General features: G+C 42.7%; 1 long non-coding RNA gene across 1 annotated transcript in view; it reads right to left on the bottom strand.

Annotated features, from left to right (window-relative positions):
* Positions 1-6,980: 6,980 nt before the first annotated feature.
* LOC131481872 (uncharacterized) overlaps positions 6,981-21,975 on the bottom strand; it is a 55,452-nt gene continuing 40,457 nt past the window's right edge. The window contains exon 3 of the long non-coding RNA XR_009246603.1: positions 6,981-7,269. This is a non-coding gene — a long non-coding RNA (uncharacterized LOC131481872). The remainder of the gene's footprint in view (positions 7,270-21,975) is intronic.

Genomic DNA, 21,975 nt, shown 5'->3' with positions numbered 1-21,975 from the left:
AGTGTTCACTGGTTGAGAACAAACACAAGATTCTAAATGAAAACCGGAGTAGCAACTACACTGTGCAAGGCGCACTTTTCCTGGACAACTGGGGGTGAGGCGGCTTCCACCTGGGACACCAGTATTCAGTCTGTCCCGACTAATGTGCCACCCCTCATGTCTCAAGGATGCCTCATGAGAGCTGCAGCTGTGGGAAGGTGTCCGGGAAGCACCGAAAGGTCCAGGGAATCATTCACCAGAGAGACTAAGGAAGAGAACTAAGGGCTCCTCGGGCAGGAAGACAAACTCAGTACCTTGGACCAAGGAGAGAACCAGGGAGCCCAGAGCAGGAGAGCACATGTGTTTTCCTTATCAGTGTATGCAGAAGGGATTGGGGAGAGAAGGAGAGAGATGACTCCCTGCCCAGCCTGCAGCTACAATGGCAGCACCCAGCGGCTGCCTCAGTTTTCCCTCCTCGATAAATGGCTTGTTTCTGTTTTGCAGGGCTGCCAGTCACCTCATACTCTCCTCATTTTGACATTGGGGCTGATTCCCTTCCCATCTGCAGAATGGTGGACAAGAGGTGGACTGGGAATGCAACAGGTTTCCCATATCGCTAAGTTCACTTTCTGAGGATTCAATACCTGCAGTCAACCACAGCCTGAAACTACGAAATGGAAAATTCCAAAAACAAACAATGTGCATGTTTTATAGTGCATGGCATTGTAAGAACCCTAATGAAATCTTGCAGTGACCTGCTTCACCCCACCCAGGATGAGACTCATCCTCTTGCCCATATATGCTTCCCATCCTGTCAATCACTTAATAACTACCCCAATTGTTGGGTCAGCTCTCACGGTATTACAGTGCTTGAATTCAAGGAACCCTTATTTTACTTAATTATGATACTGAAGTGCAAGAGCCATGCACTTCAGACACACCAAGAGAAGACACGGAGTGCTTCCTTTAAGCCAAAGTTCATAATTCAAGATAGGAATCAGATGCTGAGGCTGATGAGCACTACAGTACAAAAAGATAAATGACGTTCATGTAACTGTCATTGCAGTATAGTGTTATACTTGTTTTACTTTCTGATTCGTTATTGTGATTAATTGCTTACTGTGCCTAATTTATAAACTAAAATTCATATCAGGACTTGTCTTTAGAAAACAGTTCCAAAAGTTTATGGAAAATGAAAAGAGATATATTCTGATGCAACAAACCCTTGAAATCTCTATATGCAGTAGTCTTAATGTTCACAAGCAAAAAAAAAGTATGCATGCATTTGCAATATTTTTTTGCTACCTAAATAAGCTTTTGATTTTGTTTTTCCATAAACTTTTGAAGTTACCAATAGAGTTTGGCACTATCCATGGATTCAGGCATCCAGTCACCTGACTGGTAATGGGTACTGTAATCGTTTTGGCAAGGGACATGCTGAGCAGGTGTGTGGAAATTTCATACAGGTACCAGGGAGTGGTAAAGGCAGGTACAGGAAGGTGGATATGCTGGGGCTGTGTGGGTTGTGGGAGCTGAGGGTTTATGAGCAGGACACAGGCTGACTTTCAGGCCTCTATCTCTCCATGCCAGCCGGAAGGAAAGGGCTGACCTGTAGCTGTGTTTGAGGGACCATGCTGCTGAAACATGGTCAGAAGGGAAATTGGCAGAGACAGCAAGACCTGTCAAGAGACTGGAATGAGTCAGTCAGCTTTCAGGGCCAGCTGCATCTTGTCTAAAAGTGGATACGTGTTTGGGCCAGCTCCCCAGTATGAGTGAAATTGTGATACATTTGGTAGCCCCCTGTAACCTGGCCACAACCTTCCTAGTACGAGCAATGTATGTACAAACCCCCAACACTGTGATACCATATATGAAAAAAACAGAGATGAAAGTGGATTTGATATCAGGCTTACAGGTTTGAAGACACAATCCAAACCATCATAAACTTCATAGCTATTCTGTGATGACACGCACAGGATTACCCCTGTCATGTCTGGAAGGTGTTAGGTTTCTTACATGGGACACCAGCCACTCATTTACAAGCACGCCTCTTCATGCAGCCTCCTTCGCTTCTTTCTCACTTCATCGTTAGCTACTGAACATTCAAGATCCCCGGGGTGTGAAGATGTGTTAAACTGCACTGTGAAGGGAAGCTGGTTGTGCTACGTTGGATATGTACAAGCTGCTTTATGAGCCATAGAGGTCCACAACTTTCTCTCATTACTTTGAAAGGCTGTTTACATAAAAGATAAGGATAGTCTCCAGCAGCTCAGGGTACGCACTGAGAATTCTGAGAATTAGTGGGAGGGTCTGGCAGGAAGGGCTCGAGTGGAGCAGATGACCGGGCTGTTATGATAAGCAGCCCAAGCAAACTGAGCCTGGCATTGCATGTGTTTCTTCTATAGCTTATTCATCACCTAGCCTGGGCCAGGCTTTAGGATGGAGGACCCAGTTGAGGAGGGGCCACCGCAGCTGGCAGCTGGTATCTGGAATTTCCTCCTTCTTTAACTCTGTATGGTTTTCCAAATGGCCTTCAAAGCCTTTTCCACTGGGGCTGACACTGTGGTGTCATAGGTTAGGCTGCTGCCTGCAGTGCCAGAATCCCCACATGGGTGCTGGTTTGAGTCCCAGGATCCAGCTCCCTGCTAATGTGCCTTGGGAAGCATCAGAACATAGCTTAAATGAATAAGGCCCTGCATCCACATGGGATAACCAGGAGAAGCTACTGGCTCCAGCCTTTAGTCTGGCCCAGCCATAACTGTTGTAGCCATTTGGGGGAGTAAATCAGTACATTGGGAGATCTGTCTCTATCAAATAAATATTAATTTAAGACGTTTCCTCCATGTATCATTCATTACATTGATTGGTACCACCAATAGAACAAGTTTCAAAAACTGTCCTGTTTTATGCCACTCATACAGATAGTTCCCAACTTATACTTGATGCAAGTTAATGATGATTCAGCAATGATGTGTGTTCAGTAGACCCACCTGGCTTGAGGTTTAGAGCTCGGATCTTTCCCACGTTAGAGCAGCAGGGTTCGACTCTGTCCAAGGCAGCTCCCCGGACAGAGAAAATGCCAGTTTTTTAAAAATATATTTGCCTGTTAAATGACTAGCTCATCATAAAAACAAAACAAATCTTTCTCCTTTATGGCTAACTGGGCAGATGAGGAGTGAGTAATAATGGAAAATGGCCCAAAACCAATCCAAACAAGTAAACTGGTCATGGTGATAGGATATTGAGATATACATTTGTACATGTATAAGCATTTACAAGTGTTGACTGGCTTAATAATTTTAACACAGTGGCACAGGCACAATCATTAATCCCTTATTACAGATGAGCAAACTGATGAGAGTGTTTACATGATGAAACCAAGGTGAGACTCCAAGCACTTGGCAAAGAGGGACACTTTTTGATGACATGGATTAATAATCAGCTTTCAACAGTTCTAACCCTTCCACTTGCTGTTTCTGAGTGTGACATCAAAGAACACCTAGGACAATAATGATTCAGAGCATCCTGGCTGGTCCCAAAACCACATGGTGGCCTCTGCATCCTTTCCTCTTTCTACAGTGGAGGGGTTGATGTCCATGCTACCTAAATAGAGGCCTTAGATTTTCAGTGGAGTTGGACTGTGTTTGGAAAGCAATTCTGGGCCCAGCATGGTATCCTAGCAGCTAAAGTCCTCGCCTTGCACGCACTGGGATCCCATATGGGAGCTGGTTTGTATCCTGGTTGCTCCACTTTCCTTCCAGCTCCCTGCTTGTGACCTAGGAAAGCAGTGGAGGATGACCCAAAGCCTTGGGACCTGCAGCCGTGTGGGAGTCTCGGAAGAAGCTCCTGGATCCTGGCTTCAGATCAGCTCTGTTCTGGCCATTCTGGCCACTTGGAGAGTAAACCAGTAGATGGCAGATCTTTCTGTCTCTCCTACTTTCTGTAAATCCACCTTTCCAATAACAATAATAATAAATAAATCTTAGAAGAAAAAAGAAGACAATGCCATTGTCAAGCATTGCAATTATGCTTATAAGATCCACAGGACCTGTTTGAAAGAGATGCAAACCCTGAAATCTCTATTTCAGGGTAAGTTAGGGTAACAGAAGAGTTCATTAGAAATTCAAGGATGAAAAGCATGGTCTCTCTCTGACAGAATGTCATTCAAATTGTATCAGGGTGATAGGAAGGGTCAGAAGTTCTAGCAACCAATATCTCAGAACATTGCAGCATTTGCCACAGGATTATAAATGTAGAATAAATGAGTAGAAGATGAAAATCAATTCTGGTTCTGTTGTGTGAATGATGACATACTGTAGCAAAGTGGCAAAGGCCACTGATAGGATTCCTTATGACCAAGCAGATGGCAACAGCCAGGAATGAGTTGTCAATGTGCTATGGGATCCTTTGCGAGCCTTGGATGCAAAGAGACAGCACAGGAATCTCTTTGAGGACATTCATAACAATGACATGGTTTTGTAATAGTACTGAGTAAGATATGGAAAGGAACATTCAGCCCACAAACTTCTCACTCATCATTTGTGCAACTATGTTTTGGCAGCATGTTCCCAATGGCCAAAGGGTAGAAGCAATCCAAATGTCCACTTGGTAAATGGATAACCAAAATGTGATGCAAACAAAAATGGAATATTTAGTCTTGGAAAGGAATGAATAATAAGGACTGAAGGAATAATAATAATGAATGGCATCTTGACACATGCTACACCATGGACAAAACCCGAGCAATTTATAGTCAATGACAGAAGGCAGTTATCAAAAAGGCAAACACTGTATGATTTCCACATGGAAGAAATAACCATAATGGTAAAACTCATAGGAACAGAGAATAGTTGCCCAGGGCAGGGGTGGGGGCTTAGGAAGGGGAATAGGGATTAATCAAACAGAAACGGTTTCAATTTTGCAAAGTGAGAAGGTTCTAGAGATTGTATAGCTATGTGTTGTATAGCTATGTGAGTACAATGAACCACATTCACTTCATTGGTGAGGAGCCATTAAACCAGTAAAATTGTATTGAACTGCCATTCACTTAGTGATTACTTAATACTCCGGAACACGTAAAATGGTAGAAATAATAAAACATTTAACTAGTTAAAACTGAAATGGTGTAGCCAAGATTGTAATCATTTCTGTCTAAGGAAAAGGAGAATACCCCCTAGAATATTTTTGTAGCTCCTATTCTTAGATCAGTGCACTGCGAAGCATTAAAGAGGATTGTTCCACCTGAACGAAGCTCTATACAAAAGTTCTCTTGGTCCAGGCATAAGGAGGCAAGTGAATTCGGTAATGAAAGTTCTCAATGGGTATTTAAAATAAATCAATGATCACTCCAGCTCCTTTGGAAAAATGCAGGCATCTTTATTGTACATGGTCCTTTCCTTGACTTGTTGCTCAACCAATCAACTACAAGACACACGAGGACCACAGCCATGCCCTTCTCTGGCACACACCTGCCACGGTTTGTGTTGGGACAAGGGTCAAAGCTGGGGGTGGTGAGCACTAATCAGGCAATATCAACCACTGGGGCCCAGAAACTATTGGATTGAAAAATGTAGGAAGCCCAAGAGTTTAACTCCTACCCATGGGAGGACAGGTGGTATCAGGGACCTGTATGAAGTCTATAGCATGGTGATGGTGGACTCCTGGAACTACAACCACATGACACAGAGTGCGAGAGTTCTGCGCCAGCTGGGACTGAGACTGAAAACTGGTTGTTCCTGTTTTGTGATCTCTCATCTTCCCTTAGGAAATACCTGTGGGAAAGATGTCTCCCTCTACCCCCAGCACCATGACCCTAATTCTTCATACACAGCTGCTGCTGTGACAGTTCAGTTTGGGAAGGGGAGGTAGGAGACTGTGAGAGACCAGAGAGGTTGGCAAGGGGATGGGATGAGACTTGATTCTGGGTTTCTGCGCTCAGGTTAGATGAGTGCAGAAAGCCCTCCTCTTCCTGAATAACTGGTGTTTGAAAGGGTTAGAGGAAAAACATTCCCACCCTGCCTCCTGCTTCTCTGGAGAGTGAAACTTATTTAAGTGAAAGTTTCTAAAACCACAAGGTTAGAAGAAGGCTTTGGTTTTTTGCATTTGGTTTTGAAAGATCCTAGGCTATTCTGTAACAAATTGCCCCAAGCTCTAGGGTGTAAAATAGCAGAAGCACTTATTCTCTCAAGTTCTGGAAGTTAAGAGTCTGAAATTAAGGTACTGGCAGAGCACACTCCCACTACTACCTCCAGGGAGAATCCTTTGCTGCTGTTTACACCTTCTTGGGGTTCTAGGTTCCAGTGGCCTTGGGGTTGGGGACTTCTATCCCTGTTTTGGTTTTTATGCGGCCTTCTTGCCTGTGTGTTTGAGTATCTCCATCCTCCCTCTGCTTGCTTTTATAAAGGGCACACCCCAAGTCCAGAATGGTCTCATCTCAAGATCCTCATTTACATGGGCCAAAAACTCTTTTTTCAAAGACGAGATAACATTCATGGCTTCTGCTGGTGAGGACGTGGATATCTTCTTTAGGAACATCTAATCAACCCAATGTTCCGATCAAGATGCTGAGCAATAAACCCAAGCCTGTGGACTAGCTGTCGCCCAGCCCTGTTCTGCACATCTCTGCCCAGTCTAGACCAGAACCAAGTCTCCTCCCAAACCCTCTCCAATTTCCCCAGGTCTCTTCCCTCCCCTGCCCCAAACTGAAAATACTCCTAATTCTAGCACATTAACCCGTCGGAGCTAGATGTCTCATGCAAAGCTAGATGATGAGTTGTCAGAGAAAAGGAAAGTTGTCAGAAAAAAAAAAAAACGCTCTACATTTCCAATCCCTAATCCCATGTTCTTTCTGTAAGAGTTATTTTTAAATCATCTTGCTGAGGTCCTAAAGCAGGGGAAGTATCACTTTGGAATAAGAACATGAAGCTTCTCACATTGTTGGCAGTCTTTACGAGCTGTTTCCAAAGGAACTTATCAGCCTGTCAACATTCTCACCAGCCCCTCTTACCTTTCCAGTGTTGTGGGCGCGACAAAGTGCAGACAAATCTGCTTCCCACAACCTTCTCTTGCCAGTACCTCTCGAGGCAATTTTTCATGTCTTGTGTCCAAAGTGTATGATGGCAACGACTTCCAGGCAGCTGAGCCACGGCGCTAGCTCTGTGAACCATGCTGTCAATTTTTATTTTAATCTTCCTTTATTCACAGTTTGATTTCGTTTAGTCTTGGCCTCACTTCTTGTTCAAATGCCAGGCCCATGGCCCCACGCTAACTGGCAGAAGCACCTCGTCCTCACTACAAAGAGAGAACCAAGAGAGAACTTTGCTGCTGGACTCACATAGAGGAGTTTGGCGTCTGTGTTAACTCTGTCTGTCTGGGCAGCTCCCAATCCTAACGCAGCGAACAGGAGACAGCAATGAGAATTGCATCCTTTCAAAAAGTACGTATTTCTAAATTGTTATGCTATGTGATGATGGTATCTATTTATGGGCTACCATGTGACATTTTGGTATATGCATAGAATGTGTTAGAGTCAGATCAGAGGAAGCCCCATCTTTTACTTTCTGTGTGTTGAAGCTACCTGGCTTACGAATTGGGCCTGGCACAATAATAGCCTTGCAGTTAAAGTCCTTGCCTTGCATGGAACAGGATCTCATATGGGCACCGGTTCAAGTCCCAGCCCCACGTCCCATCCAGCTCCCTGCTTGTGGCCTGGGAAAGCAGTCCAGGATGGCCCAAAGCCTGGGGATCCTGTATCCGCATGGGAGACCTGGAGGAAGTTCCTGGCTCCTGGCTCCGGATCGCCTCAGCTCTGGTCATTGCAGCTACTTGGGGAGTGAATCAGCAGATGGAAGATCTTTCTCTCTGCCTCTCTTTCTCTTTGTATATCTGCCTTTCCAATATAAATAAATAAATAAATCTTTTAAAAAATCATTTTTTGTCCTCCATTCATAACCCAGTTTGCTTTCTTATTTTCTTAAGGAATAGGAATAAAGAAATCCCTGAAATGATAGCCTTGAAAAGATTTTAAAAAGGAATTTGCTTGCTCAAATAGTATGGATTTTGGAGGGAAAAGATTCATTTTGGGTCAAACAGGAAGGTTCTAAGTTGATCTTTTCAGCAAACCTAAATGGAAATGTCATGTAGAAAACAAGTGAGGCCAGAAAGGCCCACTGCCTTCAATTACAAACCAAGTCCCAGAAGGACCACCAGCAAGCCAGCCACAGCAGGGAAGGGCCACAGAGTTTTCTGGCTGCTTGGCATAAAGGGACATCCCTGAAAGTTGCGGCTAGTGTCTTGCTTATGATCCTATGGTTTACGGGACTTAAACCCACACTGTCTCTTTGTGAAGCTCAGTCCATTGTTCTGTTACTGCTGTTATTGGGTGTGGGGCTTTCAATCGGGGAGGTTAAAACAGAGGACAAAGCAGATGCCAACCTGAGGTCAAATTTCAGTTGACTTGGAAATTCAAGAGTTCAGGAATATCTGGGAGACAAAGTGGGTTGGGTAGATCTGTTGGGTCTGAACAGAAGTTGGACTAAGGGAGTTGAGGCAGGCAACCAAAAAAAAAAATTGTCTCGGCTTTCCAACTGGGGATGGAAGTGTGTTCCTTTGCAGCATATACTAAACTCAGGCGCTATCAAAGGACACACTATGGATTTTTGAAGTCTTTACACTCTTCAAATCACATACTGTCTTTGTCTATAGGTTTCCAGGTTTCTTTCTCTATGTATTCCAAGTCAGCAGTCAGAAGGGGAAGACCTTGGGTTCATTTGGAAGCACATAGAAATGATGAAATAGAGGCAAATTAAGGAATTTGTAAAAGTTTACATAACTACTAAGATTCAAAGCCAGTGCTCAAAATGAGTAATTCTGACACCATGGCAGGTATTTTCCCTGTTGTGTTTAGGGGGGATGGAGGAAGATAATTAAATATTTTAGCTACATGTATTTTTAAAAAATACATATTCATATATTTGAAAGATCTATAGAGAGGGAAAGAGAGAGAGAACGCTCTTTGATTCACTGTTTCACTGCCTAGATGGTAACAATGGGCAGCACTGGGTCAGATGGAAGCCAGGAGGCAGCTGCTCTGTCCAGATCTCTAATGTGGGTGGCAGGTGCCCAAGGAGCTGCTCCATCTTCCATTGCAGTGCAGCAGCTGAGACACAATCCAGTGCCCATATGGGATGCCAGCATCTCGGGTGGTGGCTTCACCTGTTAGACCACAATACTAGCTCTGGTATGCAGATTTTGAGTTGCCAACGAGGTACCTATTTGGAAATTTGCAAACATAAATCAAAGAAAGAGATGTGGTCCAGAGAAAACGATGAGATATGAGCTAGAAATGTCAATTTGGGAGTCATTTGCTTGAAAGTTATGAGGTTGATGAGAAGGTGCAAAGAACACAGTAAAGGGAGCATGGAAGCTTGAGAATAAATCTGAAGGAATCCCCTAGTTTGGGGGTGAAATGATGAGATCCGGGCAGAAAGACCAAGGGGCAGTCTGAGAGGTGATTAGGGAACCACTAATGCTGCAGAGACTAAATGAAAATCAAATGACAAGGAGGCAGCACTGGTCAAGACGACTGATCTAAAAATTCACAGTTTGTATCGCCTAAGACCCAGCAAGAGTCTATTTGAGTCACACATACAAATCACCTTTGAAATCTTAGGGCTACTCCTCAGAAATTATCTGAGTTCTGTGTTTGAATATTGACATATTTACTTGACTTCCCCTAGGTACTTCAAATCCTATTCTCTGATGTCCTGAAATTATATCTTCTTCCCTTCATTCCCCAAACTCAGTGCACTTCCACAACTCCTGTCTCAGCAAGTATTTCTGCCATGTATTCTGTTACCTAGAGTAGCCCGCAGCAACATTCTCTTCCTTCACTATTGTGCAGCATTCCGTATCCTCCTAGCTACAAGAGAGGCTGGGAACTTGGCAGGCATTAGCTTGGACCAGGGATTGGCAGGTATTTTCCCTGAAGGGCCAGAGAGTAAACAGTTTGGACTTTGCAAGCTTTATGATCCCTGTTGCAACTACTCAGGTCTGTCCTGAACTAGCACATAAATATGTATGTCTGTTCCCAATAAACTTTGTTTACAAAACCAAGTGGTGGGCTGAATTTGGACCATGGTAGTTTGCCAACACAGCAAGGCCTATTCCTGAGTTGAGCATGTTGCGGTTTCATACAAAGTCATGGTCAACGGGCTGGAAGTCAGAGGGGACTAGCTCTGGCTGGACCATCGGTAGTATCCATCAGGCCTAGCCAACTGACTCCCTTCTCAGGGATTTAAAGTATCTTTTCCTGTGACCAATAGCTACACAGAGTTGGTGGTCTATCAATGATGGAAGATGTACCTTTGTTCTTTTGGGTTTTGTTTTTAGATTTATTTATTTTTATCAGACAGACAGAGAGATGGAGAGGCAGAGAGAAAGAGTTTCCATCCAATGGTTCACTCACTCCCCAAATGGTTGCAACTGAGCTGACCTGAGGCAACAGCTAGGAGCCTCTCCCTTTGGGTACAAGGATCTCAAGGACTTGGGCCATCCTCTACTGCTTTTTAAGACCACAGCAGGGAACTGGATGGGAAGTGGTGCTTCCACTTGGGACATGAACTGGCACCCACATGGGATCCTGTGATTGCCAGGTGAGAATTTAGCCATTGAACCACTGAGCCATTGTGCCGAGGACCATACCTTTGGTTTTTAATACAGAGTACAGCTGAATATTCTTCTCTCCTGGCTGTTGCTGGCTAAAGAGTTAGTCACTCGAGAATAAAGATGGCAGAATAGGGCAAGGACATGTTTAAACGGACAGAGAAACATTTAATCAGGATGAAGCAGAGAAGACATATTCCAGGAAATAGGAAAGGACAGAACAACAGCAGAGGGGTACCTGGAGACTGACAGACACAGGAAAGCAGCGGACACAGTGGTATGGTGTTGCAGTGACTGATACTCCAGCAGCATTCAGCTAATGGCGATCTGAACTCCAGACAGAACTCCACCAGCAACCAGGTGGGACGGGACTTTCACTGGGAGCTTGGGAGGTGAATCCAGACAAAGAACCGTCCATCCTGCTGGTCCGTTTGATTTGACCAGGAGCAGAGACAGAGCAGCAGAGCACAGACGGACAGTGCAAGAACAGGGTGGATTTCATAGCCCAGTCAGCCCCCTAGAGCTGAATTGGGTGCCATTTTGCTAACGGAGGCAAAGGCAAAGGAAAGTACTGAGTATACGCTGAGCTGGGAGTGAACTCATTTCTGACTCAGTGAACTGTATCAACGTGGCATTCTACAGGTTCCACCCAAGACAGGTCTGGGTAGCACTCAGACCTGATGGCCAGCAGATTAAGAACTCTAGCACTGGTACATCAGGTGCCATTTTGTACACTGTGGCAATAGCTTTAGGACTGCAGAGGGCAACGGTGAAATGCGCATGTGCTGAGCTCGTGAGAACTCACTGAGTTCAGCGAATTGCACTGGTCCCATAGGAAAATAATACCGACTGTGGCATCGTATGGGTCAAAATAGGTTCGTGTGGCACCCAGACCTAACGTCCAAGAGGTTCCCACAAGATCAGCACCACTAACAACCTAGCTATATAGGACACCTGGTGTCTCCCTATTCTGGGACCTGCTCCAACCAGAAGTGGGAGAAAGGTTGCAAAGACAACGGTCCAGCCTCAGCACGGTATCACAGGAGGTGGAGAGTGGTGAGCCAAGAGCTGGGGTTGTGCAGACCACAGTGGAAATCTAACATAAGAACCCAGACCTGGAACTCGCTGGAGGTTGTGGCACAAGTGGATGCAAGCAAAAAGCCGAGGGTACCAATTGCAATAAGTAAAATCGCATTGTAGACCTGTGGGTGACACAGCTTGGAAAACTGCCCCAAGGAGAAGAATCTGATAACCCCAGAAGTACAATGACCAAGAGCAAAAGAAGAGACAAAGGCAAAATGATTATCATTGAAGATTTGCCTGCGAAGGAGGAAAACCCATTGCCACCTTCAGAGTTAACTGAGGAAGACATTGAGAAAATGGGGCATACAGATTTCAAAACACTTGTTATAAAACTTTTTATCAATGAGAGCACATAATACAGGAGTTCAAGAAATTTGAGGAATATGTCACACTGGAAATGAATCAAATGAAAGCTGATATACCAGAAATTAAGAACACAGTAGAGCCAATTAAGAGTACAGTGGAGAGTCTCCAAAATAGAATGAATGAAGCAGAAGAAAGAATCTCGGAATTGAAGATATTACCTGTCACCAGGAGGAAACAAACAAAAAACTGGAAGCAGAGCTGACTCAACCTAAAAAGGACTCAATTGAAAGACACTATTAAAAGGCCAAATATAAGAGTCATGGGAGTCCGAGAAAGTGTAGAAAGAGAAGCTGGGTTTGCAAATATATTTAATGGAATAATAAAGGAAAATTTCCCTAATCTAGAGAAAGAATTGGGAAACAACATCCAGGAGGGGCACAGAACTCCCAACAGGATTGATCAAAAGCGATCTTCACCAAGACACATGATCATCAAGCTCTCTTCAATTGAACATAAGGAAAAGATCCGTAAATGTGCACGTGAAAAAAATCAGTTGACATATAAAGGAATGCCAATTAAACTCACAGGAGATCTCTCACAGGAAACTCTACAGGCAAGAAGAGAATGGAGTGACATATTCCAGATTCTAAAAGAAAAAAATTGTCGGCCTAGGATAACATATCTAGCAAAGCTTTCTTTCGTCTTTGAAAATGAAATAAAATTCTTCCACAGTAAAGAAAAGCTAAAAGAATTTGCCTCCTTCAAACCTGCCCTACAAATGATACTTCAAGATGTTCTCTTGACAGAAAAGAGGAATAGCACCCACCAAAACCAAAGGCAAATGGGAAGAACATCCCAGTAAAATGACAACAGAAGACTAAACCAATGAACAAACAACTCATTCCTAAAATGACAGGACCAAAGTAACACCCATACATATTAAACTCTGAATGTAAATGGCTTAAGCTCAAACATCATAGATTAGTACACTGGATTTAAAAAAAAAAAACCCATCTGTTTATTGTCTAGAAGAGACACACTTCACCAACAAAAATCAGTGGAAACTATATCACAAGGGTTTTGTTTTTTTCTGTTAGTTTCATCTCTTCAAAACACTTCCTTCGGATTAAATCATTCAATGACTCGTAGATCATGCAGTGGCATCATTTTCTTCAAGAAGGTTCTTAATTTTCATTTCTTCAGCTACATGTTAGTCATTTAATAGCATGTTATTTAACTTCATGGTGTTGTTAATTTCTTTTTTCTCCCTGATGTTGATTTTATTGTGTGGCTTTTCATTTAAGGGGATGTATAGTAGCTGTGTAATGGAGACTGTCATATCTAGTAAAATGTCATTTAACTTCATGGCATTGCAAATTTCTATTTATCTTTCTATTGTTGATTTTGTATTATGACTTTTCATTTAAGGGGATGTACAGTAGCTGTGAAATGGAGACTAACATCCAGATGTGAGGATACAATGTAGTATGCATTTTTACCCCCAGACAAAGACAGACTTACAATGAAACTGTTCACTATATCTTGACACTAGGATGCTGGACTCTCTGCCATCGTCCATGCCCACAATGATGGACATATGACTGTGTAGGAAGAACTATATTTTAGTAATGATATAGAGGAACTAGGTGGGGGGGAGGGAATTGAGGAGGGGATAAGGGAAATGCCAGGAGCCTATGGAACTGTATCATAAAATGATAATAATAAAAAAATAAAATGTCAAAAAAATTCAATACTAAAAAAAAAGAAAGTCAAGGAATATGCATATGGATTTTTGTTACTAGAAAAAAAAAAAGAGTTAATCACTCATATAATAGACACTGTGGCTCAGCAGAATGAGCCATAGTTGGGACATTGGCATCCCATGTTATGGTGTCTGTTCAAATCAAGCCCAACACGCTTCCAAGTGAACATCCTGCTAACACACCCAGAAAGGCAGCAGGCAATGAACAGCTCAAGTACTTACAACCTACATGGGAGTCTCAGATACAGTGCCTAGCTTCCACCTGGCCCAGCCCTGGCTGGTATAGACGTTTAGAGAGTGAGCCAGCAATCAGAAGATCTCAGTCTCTCTCTCTCTCTTGCTCTTGCTTTCTCATTCTGCCTTTGAAATACATAAACTGAAAAAAAGCAATCACTCTGACCAATGATTTCAGTGACTTGTCAAAAGGCTCCTTAATTCTATAAATCACCAAATTAGACCATTTCTAAACTGATTTTTGGGTTCTTTAAACTTGAACGAAGAGTTGAAATAGCTGGGGGGAGCTATGAGGCCAGAGCACCTGCACTGGGGTGCATGTTAATTTGTTTGGAAATATTTATCTATGCATGCATAGATGGTACACTTGATGAGTGACTATATTTGTGCTGCACTTAACATGCTTTTTCTCTGCCTTTAATGCAATCAGTGCACATTATAGAGGCATGAATATGCAAATCTTGAATAAAGCTTGAATTTTTTAATTAAAAAAAACTAAATCAGGGGAATTACAAGCACCCAATTTAACATTTTAAATATGAAATGAAATGTTCTCCTTCATTCTCATTCATTGCCATGGATCTTGTTGATATTTAGCATGGAACATGGTTATTTCAACCTGATCTGTTTTTAAAGGAGTTGGCTTTGGGGGAGATCAAGAGAAATGGGGGACGGCGAGGAAAGTATCTCAAGATTGATGTTTTTCCTGCCCTGGTAGGTGTCATTGGTGCACAAAACAGGCTATGACTTGTGTACTTAGGAAGGGTACTGGCATACAAACACTGGGTTGGTAATTAGTTTTTCAAAAGAAAGTATTTTCCCCACTCAATGTTCTCTTAATTCAGAAATATAACTTTTAAATGGATGTAACAGAGCAGCTCCTAACAATTACAGTCTTCTCCCTGAGGAAAACTTGCAAACTTCTCCTCTGCTTTCTTTTCAGACTGATGGACAAATGCCTTCTCTTTAGCCTGCGCTCTTGCTGAAGAGGAAAGCGATCCTTTCCTCTGGCTTGGGATTAAAGAATCCACACTGCAATTGGTTGATTATTTATTAAACACTTCCTCATGTGGGATTCAGTACTGTCCATAATTAAATTATAAAGACTTATGCCTGGCTCTTTGGAGTTCAGAATCTTCCATGGTTTAAGCAGCTGAGTGATTTTGGTCCAGTGGCTGCCCATGATAACAATAATAATTATACTTTATGGAGAATCAAAATGGCAGAATGGGTAAGGACATGTTTAAACAGACGGAGAAACATTGGCCAGTGTGAAGCAGAGAGGGCACATTTCAGTAAATAGCAGAGGACAAAACAACAGCACAGGGTTATGGACTTTCACCAGGAACTCAGGAGGTGAATCCAGACAAAGAACTGCTCATCCTGATTTGTTTAATTTCATTGGGAGCAGAGACAGAGTGGCAGGCCCCAGATGGGCAGTATGGCAACAGGGTAGATTTTACAGCCCAGTCAGCCCCCTAGAGCTGAATTGGGTGCCATTTTGTGTAGGGAAGCAAAGGCTATGGGACAGAACTGAACATGTACTGAGCTGGGAGTGAACTCATTTCTGGCTCAGTGAGCTGCAACAATGTGGCATCCTACAGGTTCCACTCAAGATAGGTGTGGGTAGCCCTCAGACCTGATGGCTAGCAGATCAATAACTCTAGTAGTGGCATATCAGGTGCAGTTTTGTACACTGTGGCAAAGGCTTTCAGACTTCAGGAATAACAGCAAGCTGTGCATGCCCTAAGCAGGGAGTGAAATCACTTCCAGTTTAGTGCATTGCACTGGTCCCATAGGAAAATAATACTAGCTTTCATATCGTATGGGTCAAAATAGGTCCGTGTGGCACCCAGACTTAATGGACAACAGGTCCCAGCAAGAACAGCACCACTAACAACCTAGCTCTATAGGACACCTGGTGTGTCCCTAATCCTGGGACCTGCTCCAACCAGAAGTGGGAGAAAGGTTGCAAAGACAACGGTCCAGCCTCAGCACAGTATCACAGGAGGTGGTGAGTGGTGAGCCAAGAGCTGGGGTTGTGCAGACCACAGTGGAAATCTAACATAAGAACCCAGACCTGGAACTCGCTGGAGGTTGTGGCACAAGTGGATGCAAGCAAAAAGCCGCGGGTACCAATTGCAATAAGTAAAATCGCATTGTAGACCTGTGGGTGACACAGCTTGGAAAACTGCCCCAAGGAGAAGAATCTGATAACCCCAGAAGTACAATGACTAAGAGCAAAAGAAGAAACAAAGGCAAAATGATTATCATTGAAGATTTGCCTGCGAAGGAGGAAAACCCATTGCCACCTTCAGAGTTAACTGAGGAAGACATTGAGAAAATGGGGCATACAGATTTCAAAACACTTGTTATAAAACTTTTTATCAATGAGAGCACATAATACAGGAGTTCAAGAAATTTGAGGAATATGTCACATTGGAAATGAATCAAATGAAAGCTGATATACCAGAAATTAAGAACACAGTAGAGCCAATTAAGAGTACAGTGGAGAGTCTCCAAAATAGAATGAATGAAGCAGAAGAAAGAATCTCGGAATTGAAGATATTACCTGTCACCAGGAGGAAACAAACAAAAAACCGGAAGCAGAGCTGACTCAACCTAAAAAGGACTCAATTGAAAGACACTATTAAAAGGCCAAATATAAGAGTCATGGGAGTCCGAGAAAGTGTAGAAAGAGAAGCTGGGTTTGCAAATATATTTAATGGAATAATAAAGGAAAATTTCCTAATTTAGAGAAAGAATTGGGAAACAACATCCAGGAGGGGCACAGAACTCCCAACAGGATTGACCAAAAGCGATCTTCACCAAGACACATGATCATCAAGCTCTCTTCAATTGAACATAAGGAAAAGATCCGTAAATGTGCACGTGAAAAAAAAATCAGTTGACACATAGAATATGCCTCTTCCAAACCTGCCCTACAAATGATTCTTAAAGATGTGCTCTCGACAGAGAAGAGGAATAGCACCCACCAAAACCAAAGGCATTCCCTATTGACTTTGTTTTATGGCTTTTCATTTAAGTGTGTAATGGAGACTATCGCATTTAGTAGCATGTTATTTAACTTCATGGTGTTAAAAATTTCTATTTTTTTTCCTGTTGTTGATTTTGTATTGTGGCTTTTCATTTAAGGGGATGTATCGTAACTGTGTAATGGAGATTATCATATCCATATCTGAGGATACAATATAGTATGCATCTCTGCTTCCAGACCAAAGATTAACTACAAATGAAACTGTTTAGTATATCTTGACAACAGGATGCTGGACTTTCTGGTATTGTCATGCCTGCAATGATGGACATATGACTATTCATGAAGTACTATACTTTAGTAATTATATAGGAGAACTCAGTGGGTCGGGGTAGGGATTTGGGGAGGGGATAAGGAAAATTCCATGATCTATGGAACTGTATCATGAAATCAAAATAATAGTAACAAATAAGTAAAATTTAAAAAATAATAATTACACCTTATAATTTTGCAACACTTGATTTCAAATTCTTTCTGCCTGGGTGTTCTCAATTTTTTTGAACCTTACTTGTCACACTTGGGAAGAAAAACGTTATCTCGAAGACTCTAGTGGGGCTTCTGATACGAGTTCCTTAATGTTCTTTAGAGCTAGTCTAATGATAATTGCCCCAAATATAACTCTAATTTATGTGCTGGTGTGAACAAGCAGACGGAAATCTGGCAGACAAAGGGAAAACAATGCTTGGTCTTTCCCAGTCTGCTCCCAGTCTGCTCCCAGTATTCATAAAGCTTTGCATTAGGTTTCTAAGCCAAGGCACTTTATAGGAGAAATTCCTCCTGAAATGGATTTAATCCCAGTATTTTACACCTGTTATTAACCTCATAGCTCAAGACATGCAATCTGAACATTTTCTTGCCAAAAAAAATATGAAATCCTCCAAAGACTGTGGCCCTTGCTGCCTCACTGTAGCAAATTAAACTGTTTAAGAAGTGATGAAATGATCTAAATTAGCAACAATTTCATGATAGCAAAATTTTAATCCATGATTTCCTAAGCCCCTGTCTTTCTGGGATCAGACAGCCAGATGGACTTTTTTTCTTCCCTTCTTGGTAATATCAAGCTTAAACTAAGTTTTGCTTTTATTTATACCTAAGTAAGAAAAACAAGTGTAAATTTAATTCGAAAATACACCAGTGTTCATTAGTTTTAGAAAAATATTTTCAAGTTCCAAACACCTGAGTTTGTATAAAGGAAAACTCTATGATTTGAGCTCATGGAATCAGCGCTAATAAACCACACAATGGCACCTTGATCGAGAATGGTAGAATCCAGAGAAGTGCTACTTTCTAACAAATCCTCATTTTCCTACGTGACCTGGATTAGCTCTCTCAATTTACACGGAACCAACACGTCTCAGTGGCAAGCATGTTCTGGCCCACACAGCTCCAGACCGAGGTGGCTTTGGTCTCCCCTGCTCTTTTCTTCACAACACACACTCCTTGCTGCCACTGCTGCATTGAAATGCAAAGTCCCCATGCTGCCCTGTGCAGAATAGTCCCACTTCTCATTGTCATTCTCACACATGGAGCATTTGTGTGGTGCTAGCCATTGTGGAAAGATGGGGAGAATCTGTGAACAGGGTGTGATTAAGGTCTACTTCCAACCAAAAACACCACAACAGGGAAATGAGCCATCCTAAAAATCTTTGGGCTTCCTTGCAGCAGGCATTTCATTTTGGCTGCCTGCATGGCTGTAGGTTATGCCTAGGTACGTGTAAGGTGGTGTGATTTTGCATGTCAACGCAGCAAGGAGCACAAGAGACACTCTGTCAACACGCATAACCATTAGTCTATCTGCAGCTGATGCCTTCCAGTCATCTTATTGAGAATCAGGGCAAACCGAATACATTGCTCCCTCACGGTACAGATGGATACCAGGAAACCGAGCAGATGCATTGAAGCTAATCAGGCAGAGGCACAGCAGGGGAACTGAAAGGCAGGCTTCACATGCCTTCATGAACCTTAATTAAAGAGCTCAGTGCCTCTTTTTGTTTAATCTGTTGCCAGTGTTTGGTCTCCTATTGTGACTGTCTTTTCCTTTACTTTTTTTTTTTTTTTTAAGTAACCATCAATTTGCAGTGATAATCTAATGGGAGCCGGCACAGTCCCATGTCTGTGAAAGAGCAATAATGGCTGTGGCTGCCCTGGAAAGAAACAGCCTCTGCCTCTACAGCTGCAAACTCATGTTGATGAGAGCCAGCCAGCCAGAAAGGAGGATGGCAGAGGGGATGGGAGGACTCAGAACACCCCCAAACCCTATCCCATACTCTCAGCAATAGCCAACAAGCCCAAATGTCTGCAAGGAAGAGAGAGAAATAAATTATTGAGCAGGCTCCTAACAGCAGGCAAATGGAAAAGGCAGCTGCAGATTTGTGCTTCACACCCCAGTAATAAATACAGTGTTGAGAGAAGAAGTCTGTCCTATCAGAGTCACAGGCTTGGAGACAGCCTCCGCCCTGTCTCTTCCGAGGAGCAGAGATTACAGCAAAGGTTGCTGGCTGGGCCCAGTGCCATTCCCTGGGCTGGGAGGGGTGAGGAGATAGAAAGTTGTCAAGCAATTAACCCCACAGCCCTTTGAGAGACGCCAGAGAAAAGAAAACTGGTCCTTACAGACAATGTTTTCAAATGGTGTCTCCAAGCAGAATTTCAGATTTCAAAATGAAAAGAGTTTGATGGACGAATAATGAGAAGGATTGCCTACGAACGTTACATATTTAATGCTACTGAACTGTGAGATGACAAGTAACTGAGGTGTTTAATTCTATACATTTTGTCACCATCAAAAAACCAAGTGTCTCCATTCAGGGTCCACAGGAAGCGGGTAAAAATGTACAGCCCTCCCGAAACCAACTCCTGGGGCAGCAATAATCCCTTCATTGCCTCATTCTAATAGTTGATGTGTCCTTGACATGCAGTGCTCTACTAGATAATGTTTCTTGGGCTCCGTTTTGTAGATAATTCTATCTTGCATATGTGTTAGGCGGCAATGAAAACAGGAATTTTATCTTAACAACTTATGTGCAAAGATAGCAGAGTAGCTGTAGAAAAAGCATCAAGTTAGAACTCAGAAGCTCTAAATCCTGGTTATAGCTCAGGTTTTCCACTCTGACTGTCTTGGGCCAAGACATTTAACCCTCCTCATGCCACTTCCCCGGATAATCCGATAGGAGGATGACAAAGGGTGCTTATGGGCTGGGTGAAACTGCTTCAGGGTGTGATCCTATTTCACATCCTCCTCATCCCCAAATCAAGGCAAATAGTATTTCTAGGTAACCAGTCACATGTCCCTTGGTCCATCATTCCCCAGAGGAACAAACTCCAATTGTGGGGATTAGATGCTTCAGAGGTGTCCAGAACGGAAGCTATTTAGCCTGGGCAGTGGCTCTCTCTAGGTGTGAGATGAACCCAGTTTCAAAAATCCCCTAACCTAGTGCTCCAACTGTGGCTCTTCAGAGCTGCGCTCACTCACACATCTCAGGGAGTGTTCAATCATAGGAGCCCGGGACTGCTGGCCTTGGTCATTCCTCCTGCAGCGTCTGCTTGACTTGCACCTCCCTGCTCCTGTCCCTGCCTCTCAGACCATCTGGCCTCCTATTCTGGATGATTGTGATATGGATCTTGGGTCCACCATGTTGTGCTGACCTATTAAACCCTGCACTGCGTGCTTCTCTGTAAAACACAATGGGTCCAAAAATGTGACAGGAATGAGTCTTGACATGTGTGAGTTGATGCCTAGTGTTTAGTCAATTACAATTAGTAAGTTATTAAGTCAGGCCAAAGACAGAGGCATGGAATGATCTTCTTTATTCTCACATCTCATGAGAGCCCAGGCCACAGAAGCAGGAGGAGGATTTATGCAGCCCGCTGTGCATCTTCTTCTAAGGGACAAAGACGGAGGAAGGAAGCACTCCCTGGCTCCTTTCTCCTAATTTGCCAGTAGATACATTCTTTAAAGTATGGTTAGTCCTCCATTTCTGTGGGCTCTATATCCCTAGAGTCAATCAACTGTGGATCAAAAATATTTGGGGAAAAACATGTCTGCACTGAACATGGTCTTTGCCTTTTAGTTATTTCCTAAACGATAAGGCTTGGTAGGTATTCTAAGTAATCTAGAGGTGATTTAGTATACATGAGAAGATGTGCAGAGGTTACATGTGAAATACTACATGGGTTTATGCATGGGACTTGAGCATCAATTAAGTTTTATTATCCACAGATGAGCCTGGATACTGAAGGACAACTATATACGTCTTTGAGGTGAGAATACTTTATTATCATTCGCTTAGAAACTTGTGAATCAGAATATGAAAATCTGAAAGAAATTTTGATAGGTGTGTGAGTAAGGGTTGCTTCTATTTGAAGTTGAACTGCTTAAAGACACCTTAAATTTCCTTGAAATTAAATGTTGAAGCATAATGTTTTGATTTTTAGCTTTTTATCTATTTTTGCCGGCCTGAAATGGTGAGTGGTGTGTACGCGTGTAGGTCAGTTCGCTGCTCTAGAGGAATCTTGCATTTAGAAAACCTTTGTTCTACGGCTGTTTGGTTAATTCAGGCCTGTTGTACAAATACATTTGTACTTCCAAATGATTGCATATTTGCTAAAACGTGCTTTCAGCACCTGAGAACAAATTTTGACTCATATTTGTAATATTCCTCTATACACTATCACTAATATATCTCTAGAGGCCTAATGGTTGCTTACTATTATTTGCGGATGTAAAAACACACCTGTCTTAGTCCTTTTAATACTCCAACAACAAAAATCTTGATACTGGCCAATTTATAAAGAAAAGATCTCTCTTTTGGCCCATGGCTCTGGAGCAGCATGAGAAGCCCAAGATGAGGCAGCTGTGTCTGGTGAGGGCTGTGTGAACTCAGTGTGGAAAACAGAA

Source organism: Ochotona princeps, chromosome 1 (assembly GCF_030435755.1).
Source record: "Ochotona princeps isolate mOchPri1 chromosome 1, mOchPri1.hap1, whole genome shotgun sequence".
Lineage (NCBI taxonomy): Eukaryota > Metazoa > Chordata > Mammalia > Lagomorpha > Ochotonidae > Ochotona > Ochotona princeps.
The sequence above is the reverse complement of the archived record's forward strand: the minus strand, read 5'-3'. Positions and strand labels throughout refer to the sequence as shown.